We start from the raw sequence: 12924 nt of genomic DNA, 5'->3' as shown, positions 1-12924 counted from the left end.
CCGGGCTAAGTTGTGTATTTTTAGTAGAGATGGGGTTTCACTCATGTTGCCCAGGCTGGTCTTGAACTCCTGAGCTCAAGCAATCCAACCACCTCGGCCTCCCCAAGTGCTGGGATTACAGGTGTGAGCCACCGTGCCTAGCCAGATCTGTGATTTAAGATGATTTTCCAGATCACCAAGGACATAGAAATAATGTTAAATTCAACATTAAGAAAGATAGATGTAAAGGGAAGAACGTAGCTGGTTGAGAATGGTATGCAGGTGGGTTTCAAATCTCACTCGTTCTCTCTCTTAGACCCCCTCCCTCCAAACATAAACCTCAGCTTTTGAATCACATGAGATGACTTGAAAACAAAGTGACTTCTGAGTGGCCTTGACTCTCCTCATCCCTCGAGGGTGAGTTATTCCCAGAAGAAGTTCTCTCGGAGAGAGGGCACACCCTCTACACCGGGGTTCTGAAACTGCTGTCCATGAATGGGCTTCATAGCATGTCGGCAGTGTTGCTGGCGGTGTACATGTCTGCAAGAAATTTTCTGGGGACAGAATTCTGAGATTTAATACATTGCCAAAGAGGTCTGTGACCCTTCATAGGGTCCAACCACCTGTCCACATCCTACAAGCAGGGAAGGTTAGCGCAGTGTGTCTGGGTCTCCATTTCCCCTCTGTTGCTGGAGGGTCTCATGCAACTTCCCCAAGAGACCTTTTCCCCATGGAGAGCCAGGAAGAGAAGCCATCTGCCTGTCACCTGTGTGCTCAGTGAAATCATAAGAGCCTGTGAGCTCAGAACCCAGGCTGGAGCAAGAGAATGGCCTGCAGAGTCATCTCCAAACTCCTTATGCTGGTCTCCTGGGCTACTGGCCTTGTGTAATCCATATATATATATATATATATATATTTTTTTTTTTAAGAGAGAGTCTCACTCTGTCGCCCAGGCTGGAGTACAGTGGCGCAATCTCGGCTCACTGCAACCTCTGCCTCCCAGGTTCAAGAGATTCTCCTGCCTCAGCCTCCCAAGTAGCTGGGATTACAGGTGAGTGCCACCACACCCGACTAACTTTTGTATTTTTAGTAGAGATGGGGTTTCACCATGTTGACCAGGCTGGTTTTGAACTCCTAACTTCAAGGGATCCACCCGCCTCAGCCTCCCAAAGTGCTAGGATTACAGGCGTGAGCCACTGTGCCCAGCCTGTGATTGATAATCTTGATGCAGCTCCAATCTGGGGCTCTATGGCCCACTAGCTCCACTGTGCCTACTTGTTTTTAGCCTTGGGGGTTCCTGGGTGCCTGATATGAGCCCTTGTTCCAAGCAAAAGCATGAGGATAACGAAATTTTTTGTCAGCCCTTTCAGATGCAGATACAGAAAATGGGGACTTTGAACTCAGTTGTTCCCATTCTCTCATGTTACAGATGGGAAAACAGGCTGGAGTGGTGAAGGGACTTACCCAAGGACACACAGACCTTACGCAGAATTCAGCTCTTCCCACGGCCCAATACTGCCTCTCCCGCTCTTTCAGCCCACAGTCTACCTGGTCCCCAGTGTCCTCAGATGGCTCAGGCAGGGTCATGCCTGATTAAGAACACTAGAGTGTAACAGACCTAGGCCCAAATCTCAGCTCAGCCATTCACTACTTGTGAGATCCTAGACAAATTATTTTTACTCCGAGCCTCAGTTTTCTCAGTCTGTAAAATGGGGATAATCAGATCTATGTCCTGAGCTTATTCTAAGGACTAGATTAGATAATGTATTAGAGCATTTGGCACAGGGCCTAGTGTGTAATAAGTGCTGAGTAGATTGTAGTTATTATTTAGGCCTCTCCTCCTCCATCCCCCAGCAAAATCCCTAAGGCATTGGTCCTCTGAAAATGTCCACATTTATCTATCCTGGGTTTTATTCAGGGAAGACCTTGCTAGGTGACTGGCTGATGAGCACTGGGGGTCTATGGCTTGCCTGCTGTGTGTATCTTTCACTAGAGTGTGGGCTCGGGGAGGACACACATCACTCTTGTTTCCACTATGTGTCTCCAGAGACCAGCTCAGTGCCTGGCATAGAATAGATACCCAGTGGATGTCTGTTGAATGGACAAATATTCAACTGGTGGCCTTCAGTGTTGTAGTGGGCTGAATAAGGGGTCCCAAAGACATCAGGTCCTGATTTCTAAAACCTGTAAATGTTATCTCATAAAGAAAAGGGGTCTTTGCAGACGTAATGAGCATTAAGGATCTTGAGACAGGGAGGTTATCCTGGATTATCTGGATGAACCTTCAATGCAATCGTGTATCCTTATAAGAGGGAAGCAGAGGGAGACTGGAATACATGTGAGAGGAAAAGGTGATCTGAAGACAGAGCTGAGAGAAATTTGAAGACGCTGGCCTTCAAGCAATAGAGTGATGTGACTATAAGCCAAGGAGTGCTGACAGCCACCAGAAGTTGGATTCTCCCCTAGAGTCTCTGGAGGGATCATGGCCCTACTGACACCTTGACTTCATACTTTTGGTTTCCAGGGCAGTGGGAGGATACACTTCTGTTATTTTAAGCCACCAAGTTTGTGGTTATTTGTTACGGCAGCCCTAAAAAACTAATGCAAGTGTCTTTACCCAAAGAAGTTAGTAACATGGGAATTCCAGGGACTAGAGAGCCTTACATTTTCGAGGGTAGAACCAAGGAAGCTCAAAAATTCTTTAATTCTATGTTTCCATTTTTTTCTCCTATAGATAGTGCCCTCCCTCTGGGAAGCTGCTGACAAAGTCCAACAATATGGCTCAAATAAGAATCCAGAGGGCATGGATAGTTGAAGTGGATTCTCTCTCATGCATTAAAGAGAAGAGAAACAACCAGATGACTTGTTAACTAAAGGGGAGGGTGATACTTAAATTAAGAAAGCTGAGCTGCATGAATTGATTTATTCATTCAACTGATATTTATTGAATACCTACTATGTGCCAGACACTGTTCTAGGCCTCGAGGATGCAGAAGTGAGCAAGACAGGGGAAGAAAAGCTCCTGACATATGGAGCTTACATCCTAGTTGGGAGATACAGGCACACACAAGCAAAACGAATGTTCACCCGTGACAGTGGCAGCTTGGGCAGCAGCAGTTCTCCCTATGACATTTCCTTTTGCCTCCAAAAGCTTCACCCATGGACAAGACACAAGCAATTTTTAACCAATGATCAATGCTCTTACCAAATGGCTGTTTCCCAGCATAGAGTCCACCCCACCAGGGCTCTGAAGGGATCCTCCTACACATAAACATCATTCTTCCCTCCCTCTCTTTCCTCCTGCCTCATCAGAATTGTTTGCAAACTTGTTTCTAGACCCTCTGATGAAGTTGAGAGAAACTGAGGCAAAATCCCCCATCACTAAGTTTTTCAAGGATCCCTTAAAAAGTGAGGGGCAGAAACAGGAAGACTTTTGGGATTAAGGTATTTCTTTCCCAACTGGCATTTTGAAGTTTGTGAAATGTTTAGTATATTCAAAGCTATCAGAAAAGGCATTCAGAAAGAGGGGCTCTGGTTTTGTGTTTCTGGAAATTGACCTGAGAAATGTGAAGGGGTGATATATGGGGAGAGGATACTCAGTGTTAGGACTGGGATACCAATGGTTAGAAGTGACAGAGTGACAGAAAGGCAGAGTCCAGTTCAATTTGAGAAAGAACTCCCTGGCTGTCAGAGCAGTCTAATAATGGAATGCAGAGCTCAAACATGGCTAATGGCCGCTTGAGGGATTGTTAGACAGCAGTGAAGCTTCTGAAGGAGGAATTAACTAAGTGACCTTTATGGTCTCTTGCAACCCTGAGGAGGCTATGATTTAACTAAGCATTCCAGAAAATTGTAATATACTCAAGTTGAATGTGATATACTTGAAACTTCATGTGCCAAACAATATAGTATTAACATGTGAAGAAACTGACAGAAACAACAGTAGTGGGAAACTTTACCACATTTCTTTTTCTATAAAAGCAAATGAGAACATAACTATAATTGAGAAAATTTCTATACATTCTTATAGGTTGAAATACAACAGACTACATCTTCTGTCCACAATGTAATAAACCCAGACATAAATAAGCAAAACTAAACAGTAGTGGATACCTTTTCATGTGTCCAATCTGTTCACAGTAACGAATCCCTGTCCCTTCTCTTCCATAACTCCTCCCACATTTTGGTTTTCAGCAACAACTTAGTACAAAATGATCCCACTTCCCTGGCCTTGACTGATTGACTTAAGATTGGACACCTGATCCAGATGGGCCAGACCTGCTTCCCTGAAAATCTGGAATTTGAGGCACAGAGATAGGAATATCATCTCTCAGGTCGCTGGACCTACAAATTTGAGAACTATATTTGAGAACTATCAGTGATTGTGATCTGCCATGTGAATTCAAGAAAGAAGAAACTGGTTGGCAAAAAACAAAACAAAACCCCAAACCACTATAGAAACAATGAAATAGGCCAGGCATGGTGGCTCACATCTGTAATCCCAGCACTTTGGGAGGCTGAGGCACGTGGATCACCTAAGGTCAGGAGTTCAAGACCAGCCTGGCCAACATGGTGAAACCCTGTCTCTACTAAAAATACAAATATTAGCCAGGCATGGTGGCGGGCACCTGTAGCTCCTGCTACTTGGGAGGCTGAGGCAGGAGAATCGCTTGAACCCAGGAGGTGGAGGTTGCAGTGAGCCAAGATCGTGCCACTGCGCTGCAGCTTGGGTGACAGAGCTAGACTCCGTCTCAAACAAACAAACCCAGAAACAATGAAATAGATACGTAGGAGCGAGCAGAGATCAGAGAGAAGCTCCCGATGATTTACCAGTTGCTGATTTATGCCCTTTTAAGAGTCTCAATGCATTTTTGCTCTTGGAGTACACAAGGTCCTTATATCCTTATAACAATTCCCATCTTTCACTTAAGTCAATTGGGGTTATTTTCCTTGCAATCAGAGAATTCTGACTCATAAGAATAAACAAACTTCAAACCATTTGAAGATTTTAAAATTCTCTTTTAAACAACCCTTAGGTCAAGAATTAAGTCAAAGCTGAAGTTACAGAATGTTTAGAAAATCATTAACATGAAAGTAGTACAAACTGCAAACTAAGGGATGTAGTCAAAGCTATATTAAGAGGAAAATTCATAGCCTTAAAAACTTAAGAGCATGGAGCTCTGGATCCAGATGACCTGTGTTAACATTCCTTTTCTATTAATTAAAAAATTATATAATATGATAAAACATGAATATTGAAGCCATCTTTGAGGGATGGGCAGGATTGGGCTGCCTCAGGGCATTTTGGGGTTCTCAGGTTACACTGTAGAATAGAGACGGTGTATCCCAAGCACTTGACTGCCTTCTACTCTCTCCACAGACAGAGCTGTTCCTGGCTTGGGCTAATGGCAGGATGAGGTCTGGGTACCATCTGAGTATCTCAGTGCTAGTGCAGGACAGGAAAGCATAAGGCTACCTTGGTGTTGGGGGCGACTGCCTCCTCACTTGACCGAGGGGTTAATGAGGCAGGGGAAGGATTTCTGTGACTTTTATTGGCTTGTGAGGCTAGAGGTTAAGAAAAGGAGACCACTAGACCTGAAACTATACCCCTTGCTTACTGATATCCCACATTCCATGATCAGAAGGCAAATCATTTTTCTTTGCTGACTTCTGGGTTAACAGGGCTCCACACCTGAGGGTGTCAGTTACTTTCTTATTTTTGTAGGTGGAAGATGGATTGCCAACAACATGTGGTTCTCAGATGGTGAGTGGGAGAAAAGGGCAACCATGTGTTCTGATAAGTTGTGGAATCCTTGTGAGGGGATGGGATCCCAGGAAGTGTGCATCTCATCACGGAGAGAATCAGTTATCTGGTAAGAACAGGAGGCAGGAAGGAGCACCTTGATCAGGCCTGGGCTCCTCTGAGGTCTGCCAGGTTCCTGCATTTTATTTTATTTTATTTTTTTGGGTTAAACAGTGGAAGTTTATTAGACAGTCTCTCTCTCTCTCCTTGCCAGAGAGAGAGAGAGAGAGAGAGAGAGAGAAAGGTCTGCAAAGGAAAAGGCAGTGTGCCAGGGCAGATTTTATAGGCAGGCTGGAGAAGGCAGTGTCTGATTTATGTTGGGCTCACAGATTGGTTCGATCAGGTATGACATTTACATAGCACATGGGGAAGGCAGGTTGCCCCATCCTAATCTTATTATGCAAATGGGCTTTCCAGTTGATCGCCACCATCTTGTTTGCTCTTTACACGTGGCTGACAGAGAAGGGAAGGTGGGGCCACCATCTTGAACATGTCTAGTTCCTAGTTCTTGCTGGCATTCACCTGTGCAAGCTCCCAGCTATGTCTGCAGCTAGACTTTACAGGCGGTTCTGTGTTAGAAAATGGTTTGCAGCTGCTTTTCATTAAACAGAAAAGCCTTACTGAGGACTCACATACCCTTACTATTTGCCTAAGTGATTTCTTCTTAACTCCTATATCATTCCCCCCTCTGGAGTGGTAACACTAACTGGTGTTAGGGGGTGTTCGGTGATGACTCTTCCTGGCTACTTCCTACTGAAAAGGGGCGTAATGTGGGGAACAGCACTTGGGGCTCCTCCTGGGGTTGATCTAAGGGTCCTCGGAAGAAAGGCGTGTCCATGCGTGGTTTGGTCTGCAGCACTGTTTGGAGTTTGATTGCTGTCAGCCATTCCAATGGCTTGTAACACTGGTTTGCCTCCACCAGATGTTGCATCACTTTTTGTTTCTTCCAAGCTGCAGATCACCACTTGATTCACAGGAATAAGAACGGTGAGTAGATGGTTTCCAAATTCTGGAGGAACCAGGTAGAGAGAAACAAACATGCTCCAAATTTTGTTCACAGGAGTATACCTTACTCAATTATTAAAGGCCATAATTAGTTCAAAATAAGTTTCCTTGACTCACACCAATGATTCTACCTTCCATTCTCATCTCGATCCCTGATGAGAACACCCAACTGAAACAGCTACATTGTCTGGGGTATATACCATGGGGATCGTAGTCTCTTGCCAAGAAAGAATTCAGAACTTGGACAGATGTGAGTGGGTTAAGGAGCTGAAAGTTTAATAGACAGAAAAAAGGAGAGAGGAGAGCAGTTCCTTGCAAGAGAGACGACCAAAACCGGTGCCTGCATTTTAGCCTGTTGACCTTGAATTGGAGGAGATGTTACCCTGCTCTTTTCCCTCAGGAGCCAGGTATGCTGTGCTCTGCAGAGTGTTTGGTTTTGTGAAGTTGAAAATCCAATACACTCAGAACAGTGTTGCCACGTCTAGATTCAGGATGTGTAATCTCCTCCTGGGTTCCATGGCAGCCATCTGGGTTGCCTGTCACCCTGTCCTCTGTGGTATATTTTGGTCCTAACCACTATTAATCCATAATATCTTAATAGCAAACAAATTCATTCTTATCAATCATCTACCAAGTGCCAGGTGCTGAGGATACAGTGGTGAGCAAAGCAAAGTCCCTGCCTGTGTGGAATTTAGATTTCTGTGTGGGAGGCAGGCAAGACAAGAGGACAAGCACAAACAATATTTCAGAGAGTGGTAAGTGCTCTAAATTTCAAAGCAGGGAAGGAGGCAGAGAATGATAGAGGAGGGGACAGTTTTAGGTCAGATGGGGACACTTGAGCGGAGACCTGAACAATCTGGAGAGAGCTTTGGAAGATCTGAGAGGAGTGTTCACCTCAAGGGGACAGCAAGTGCCAAGGTCCCAGGGCGGGAACTAGCTTTGCACAATGGTAAGAAAAGTGAATGAAGGGCAGAGAGGGAGTTGACACGGTCAGACTCTAACAGAACAGATCTGATAGAACTGGCTTTCAGTAAGGTAGGGAATGGATGTGCTTGCTTCACTTAACTATGTGGTTCTTAGCACTATAAACCCAGTGGACCAATTTAACCAAACGGCATTCTGAGATGAGCACTGGACTGAGTCAAGAAACTGACAGTCTAGTCTAGTTCAGCCACTATTTTGCTGTGTGACCTCAGGCAAGTCCCTTAACCTCTCTGTGCCTTAATTCCTCATCTATAATATTAGAAAAGCAGGGTCCCCTTGAGTTCCAAATCTCTGGAGTTTACAACCAGGTACTGTATTTCAAATGCAGACAACTAGGCAGTTGTTTGAGAGAGAAGTAGAAGAATAACCAGGAGGAGGGAGAGGAAAAGGAGGAGGAGGTAGAGACCCTTCCAGACTCTAACTTCCTTGCCTCTACAGACACCTGGTGGAATGTGGCATGTGAGAATATCTGCCAAGATACCAAAGGAGGCATTTTATAGAGAAGAGGTGAGGGTGCATTCCCTTACTGACCCCAGTGCCACACAGCAGTGCCAACAAGTCATTTGGGAAATAAGTAGAGTCTGAAACCCATGTCATCATGAGGGCTTCCAGGAATAAATGAAAGAAATAATAAAAGAGCCAACCAGGAGAGACTTGAACATGCTCAGGGAAGAAGCTCTGGGAATTACATGTCTTTCAGGGCTTGGGATATTTTTTGCCAAATAACGAGAAAAGTGGAGAGGAGAAGCAAACAGGAAGATGGGCGAAAGTCCTGAGAGTGGGAGGAAAGCTTCCAGCAAGACCCCGCCCATGAAGGGAGCCAGCTGGAATGACTGTCGTCGAGGGCTAACGGGAAGCACATCCGGCAGGCTCAGGTCTAGGTCTCCTAGGTAAATGGCCCTCTTTGCCTCTTCTCATGAGACTGGCAATGCGTGCTTCAGCTGGTGATTTGTGGGCACAGCAACATTCCAGGGACAGCACAGGTGTGAGCCATTCTTTGGCGTTAAACACACCCAGGTCTGAATGGTAGCTCACCTGTGTGACCTTGGGCAAGTCATTTAACCTACTACATGGGGAAATACGGGATGCTGTTACTCACCTGTGGAGTTGGTATAGGAATTACGTTATAGGGAGTCGAAAGATAGTACCACCCTTCCCCACCTGGGTCTGAACCAATTCTTGAATAAGATAAAAGAGCCAGCATATGGAGGTCCCAAATCACCTTCCTTACAACAAAGGCCAGGTTGTATAACACGTAGCTTACCTCTACAGGCCAGGGGATTCCCTGACGTGTAGCCCCAGAGTTCACAGACCTACCTGGCCGCCAGGATCCCTGGATCTTCACAGCCCCTGTAAAGCTCATAGAGTGAGACAATGAAGCCCCCAAAGGGGAGGAGGTGGTGGGAAGAGGGAGGGCCGTGTATGCCCAGTTTCTCCTCCCAATTCCCCACTCAGATGCTTCTCCCACTAAAGATGTGCTGAGGTGAAGAGCCGGGAGTGTCTCAGCAGGCTGAGCTCGCTCCCCATGGAAGGAAACCACAGAAGCCGGGGAGTGATTTTAAAAGATCATGTGAGGAAATCTAAATGATGTGCTCACCCCAGGGCCTGGTATCTGATAAGGACACAGTAAATAGTAGCTTTAAACATCTTCAGCCTGGCTTGGTTTACTCAATGCTTTCATGCAAATATTTATTGAGTGTGCACTTTGTGCAGAGTTTGTGCCAGCTGCTAGAGAGGATACAGGAAAGCAGCCGATTCCAAGCTCTTAACTACCCCTACCATTCTGTTGCTGCTGTGACCATTGCTGCTCAAGCTATTTCTTACTCCTGGCTAATGTTTATTAGTTGGATCCTACACATCAGGAACTCATGTCTGCTGCTTCTGTATATTATCTCATTTAATCCTCAAAATGACGCTAAGGAGTGGTTATGATTAGAATCTTACTTTGGGAGGCCGAGGTGGGTGGATCACGTGAGGTCAGGAGTTCGAGACCAGCCTGGCCAACATGGTGAAACCCCATCTCTACTAAAAAAAAAAAAAAAAAAAAAAAAAATTAGCCAGGTGTGGTGGCACACGCCTGTAATCCCAGCTACTTGGGAGGCTGAGGTAGGAGAATTGCATGAGCCTGGGAGGCAGAGGTTGCAGTAAGCAGTGATCATGCCACTGCACTCCAGCCCGGGAAACAAAAGCAAAACTCCATCTCAAAAAAAAAAAAAAAGAATCCTACTTTGCACTTGCAGAATGTGAGACTTTAGCAGTTGAGGTGTCTTGCTCACGGACTCGTTGAGTGTAAGTGCAGGGCAGGCCTGGAGCCGATGGATTATATAGCAAAGCAGGTCAATGTGAGATGACTAGATTTGTCCATTGGCAATTTCCTTAAGTGTCCACCGCACATCATAGGCAACAAGGGCTCAGAGGTTCCCAGGGGTGGCTTTGGAGTCCTGTGGCCTGGCTGCGAGCATGAGAGCCATGCAGGTGAGGTGGCAGATATTCAGCTCTTCAGGACATTTCCCCAACCATTTGGATGTGGCTTCACTTCCCCATGAAGGGCATAAACTTGGAAGACATAAAACAGCTCTAGGGGTGGGAATGAAAGTAAATTAGGCACAAATTCGAGAGGCAAAGGACCATTGCAGCAGTTTGGCAGGCCGAGGTAGGAGGATTGCTTGAGCCTAGGAGTTTGAGACCAGCCTGAGCAACACAGCGAAACCGCATCTCGACAAAAAATTAGCTGGGCATGGTGGTGTCCGCCTGTAGTCCCAGCCACTCAGGAGTCTGAGGTGGGAGGATCGTTTGAGTCTGGCAGGCAGAGGTTGCAGGGAGATGAGATTGCACCACTGCACTCCAGCCTGGGTGACAGAGCCATACCCTTTCTCAAAAAAAAAAAAAAAAAAAAAAAGAAGAGGCAAAGGACCAGCTTTGAAACAAGCACTGCCTAAATGCAGCTGTGCTGTTCATTGTGAACTATGGGGAATCGTGGGTTTTGGGTTGCACAGTTGCTTGATTGTCCCTTTAGTTAGTGCTTTGGTTCCTTTCTCAAGGGCAGGGCCCTCATCCTCTTCTGATGTTCTCCCAAGCCAGCTTCTAGCCCTGCTGTGTTCAGGAGGGACTATTTGGGCAGTACAGCTCTGTTGCTTATGTGAGGTCAGACAGAGGCCTCCCCAAACATAGCTCTCTGAGCTTCCTGGGACCTGCACGTCCCTTTCGCTGTTGTACCACAAGGATCCACTCTTCTTCCTGGCTGGTGGGGGCTGGGGGTGGGGGAGTTTCTCAGTCCCAAAGCAGAAATGGCAGTGCCTGCATTGTCTGGGAAAGAATCACCTCCTGTTTGTGAGGTTTCTTGGGCTGCCCTCCCTACCCAATTTTCAATAATGTTGCTAACGAGCCAGAGAGAGGAACCAACATAATTCACAGTACACAGTTATTAAAATGAGCAGACCTGCACAAGAAGACACACACATAATGGGCGCTCTAGGTTGAAAAAAACATACAAACTAACCAGGGCACAGAAGTAAGGGGGTCACAGTTCACTGTTCACTGTGTGTCTTAGATTCAGCTTCCTGAGGAGCAACTTGGAGACAGGGATTTGTAAGCAAATGGTTTAACTGGGAAATGGTCCCAGAGAGCACCATAGAGAGTGGTGAGCTTGAGAGAGAAGGAAAGGAAGCTGGTTACCACTGTAGGAAACTGGAGTTTAATCCTACTGGGGAACTCTGTAAACAGTGCAGAACATGAGTCTCAGCTCTGTCTCTCCAAAGAGTGAGGTAGCTGCGTGTTTATACACCAACTCCCACCAGCCACTGGTGGAGGGCCCCAGGCTGCCTTGAGTTTGTCTCGTGATGGGAGGTTCTGATGTGCTTTCATGGCCAGAAAAACTTGTGGAAAGGGAGATACAGATGCTGGCTGGTGGAGGTCAGGCCAGCCTGCTCAGAAACAGTACATAGCCAAAGGGTATGGTTGGGGCACTGACAGCTTCTGCTAAATTGTGGGAACTGGTACCTTTCAGATGGTGAGTCATTCAATCCTCATTATAAGCTGATGAGGCAGGTGATGTCCACACTATAGAGATAGGGGAGCCAAGGGGCATACAGTTCTCATGTTTCTTGACTAGAGCATCGTTCTCTAGAGCATAGGATGTTTTAGCATCCTGGACTTCTTCCGCTAAATGCCAGTGGCACCTTCCCATTCCTCAGTCATTGTGATAACTAATTAGCCATCCAAATTGGATAAAAAAATCCTCTCCCCTCCCAAATGCTGAGTGGAAAGGATCTTCTGTAAGGCAGGTGTTCCATTTAAATCACTTTACATTCTACCCTAGGGTCATGTTTATTGGTTAGATTGAGAATGAGCTAATCTGCAGCAACATAATTGTTGGAGCACCCTTCCCACGTTCTGTGGAATGGGAATTCTTAAACTGAACTCACGGGAGTGTCTGAGGACTGAGTAACACGTGTTTAGCACAGTGCCTGGGAGAAAGTAAGTGCTCAGACAACCTCAGCTGTTATTATTGGCTGAAGAGAGCTCTTTTTTTCAACAGCAATGCATTTCTTACCTGTTCCTCATTTCCTCCCCGCTCTCTCTTTTTCCCTGTGTTCCCTGCCCCCATGATACCCCTGTCCAAACTCCTTTAGACCTCTGGGCAGAAGAAGGAACTGATGCTTGCGTCTCTGTTTTCACAAAACAAAGCTGTAGTTATCAGGCCAGAATCATCTCTCAGCTGAGGCTGGAGCAGTCCAGAGAGGAAAAAAGGCCACATGTTGGGTAGAGATGCCATGCTGACAGCTGGGATTCAGCCCTGAGTGTTAGCGAGTGTTGTGTGGGTGTGTTCAGGGGAGCTGGAAGCTCAGTGTGCACAACATGTGCATGCCAGGCCATCCATCTGCACACTCATGAACAGCAATGTCTAAGTAGATGCAGCCTTCACAATCTTTTACCCAGACTTTTGTTTTCTTTGCTGCAAAGCCAGGTCTTCTATAAGCCTTTGGCCATGTTTGGCAATATTCATGTCATGCCTCTTCTAGAACCTGTTCAAGCCCATCACAACATGTGCTGCCTCTCACTCCAATTTCCCTCTCCCCAAGCATCTTTACCCAGATGGGTTTAGGTTAAAATTGGTAGCACTCCTGTGGTGTGTGGGGAAGGGGGGAAGACAT

At 46.1% G+C, this 12924-nt stretch overlaps 1 long non-coding RNA gene across 2 annotated transcripts in view; it reads left to right on the top strand.

Moving 5' to 3' along the window:
* Window positions 1-4972, top strand: part of LOC129136992 (uncharacterized) — a 49092-nt gene extending 44120 nt beyond the window's left edge. For both annotated transcript variants that reach the window (XR_010150976.1, XR_008539054.2), the window contains exons 2-3: window positions 909-1030; window positions 2714-4972. This is a non-coding gene — a long non-coding RNA (uncharacterized LOC129136992). The remainder of the gene's footprint in view (window positions 1-908; window positions 1031-2713) is intronic.
* Window positions 4973-12924: the final 7952 nt, after the last annotated feature.

This window comes from Pan troglodytes, chromosome 15 (genome assembly GCF_028858775.2).
Source record: "Pan troglodytes isolate AG18354 chromosome 15, NHGRI_mPanTro3-v2.0_pri, whole genome shotgun sequence".
Classification (NCBI taxonomy): Eukaryota; Metazoa; Chordata; class Mammalia; order Primates; family Hominidae; genus Pan; species Pan troglodytes.
This window is presented reverse-complemented; position numbering and strand designations above follow the sequence as displayed.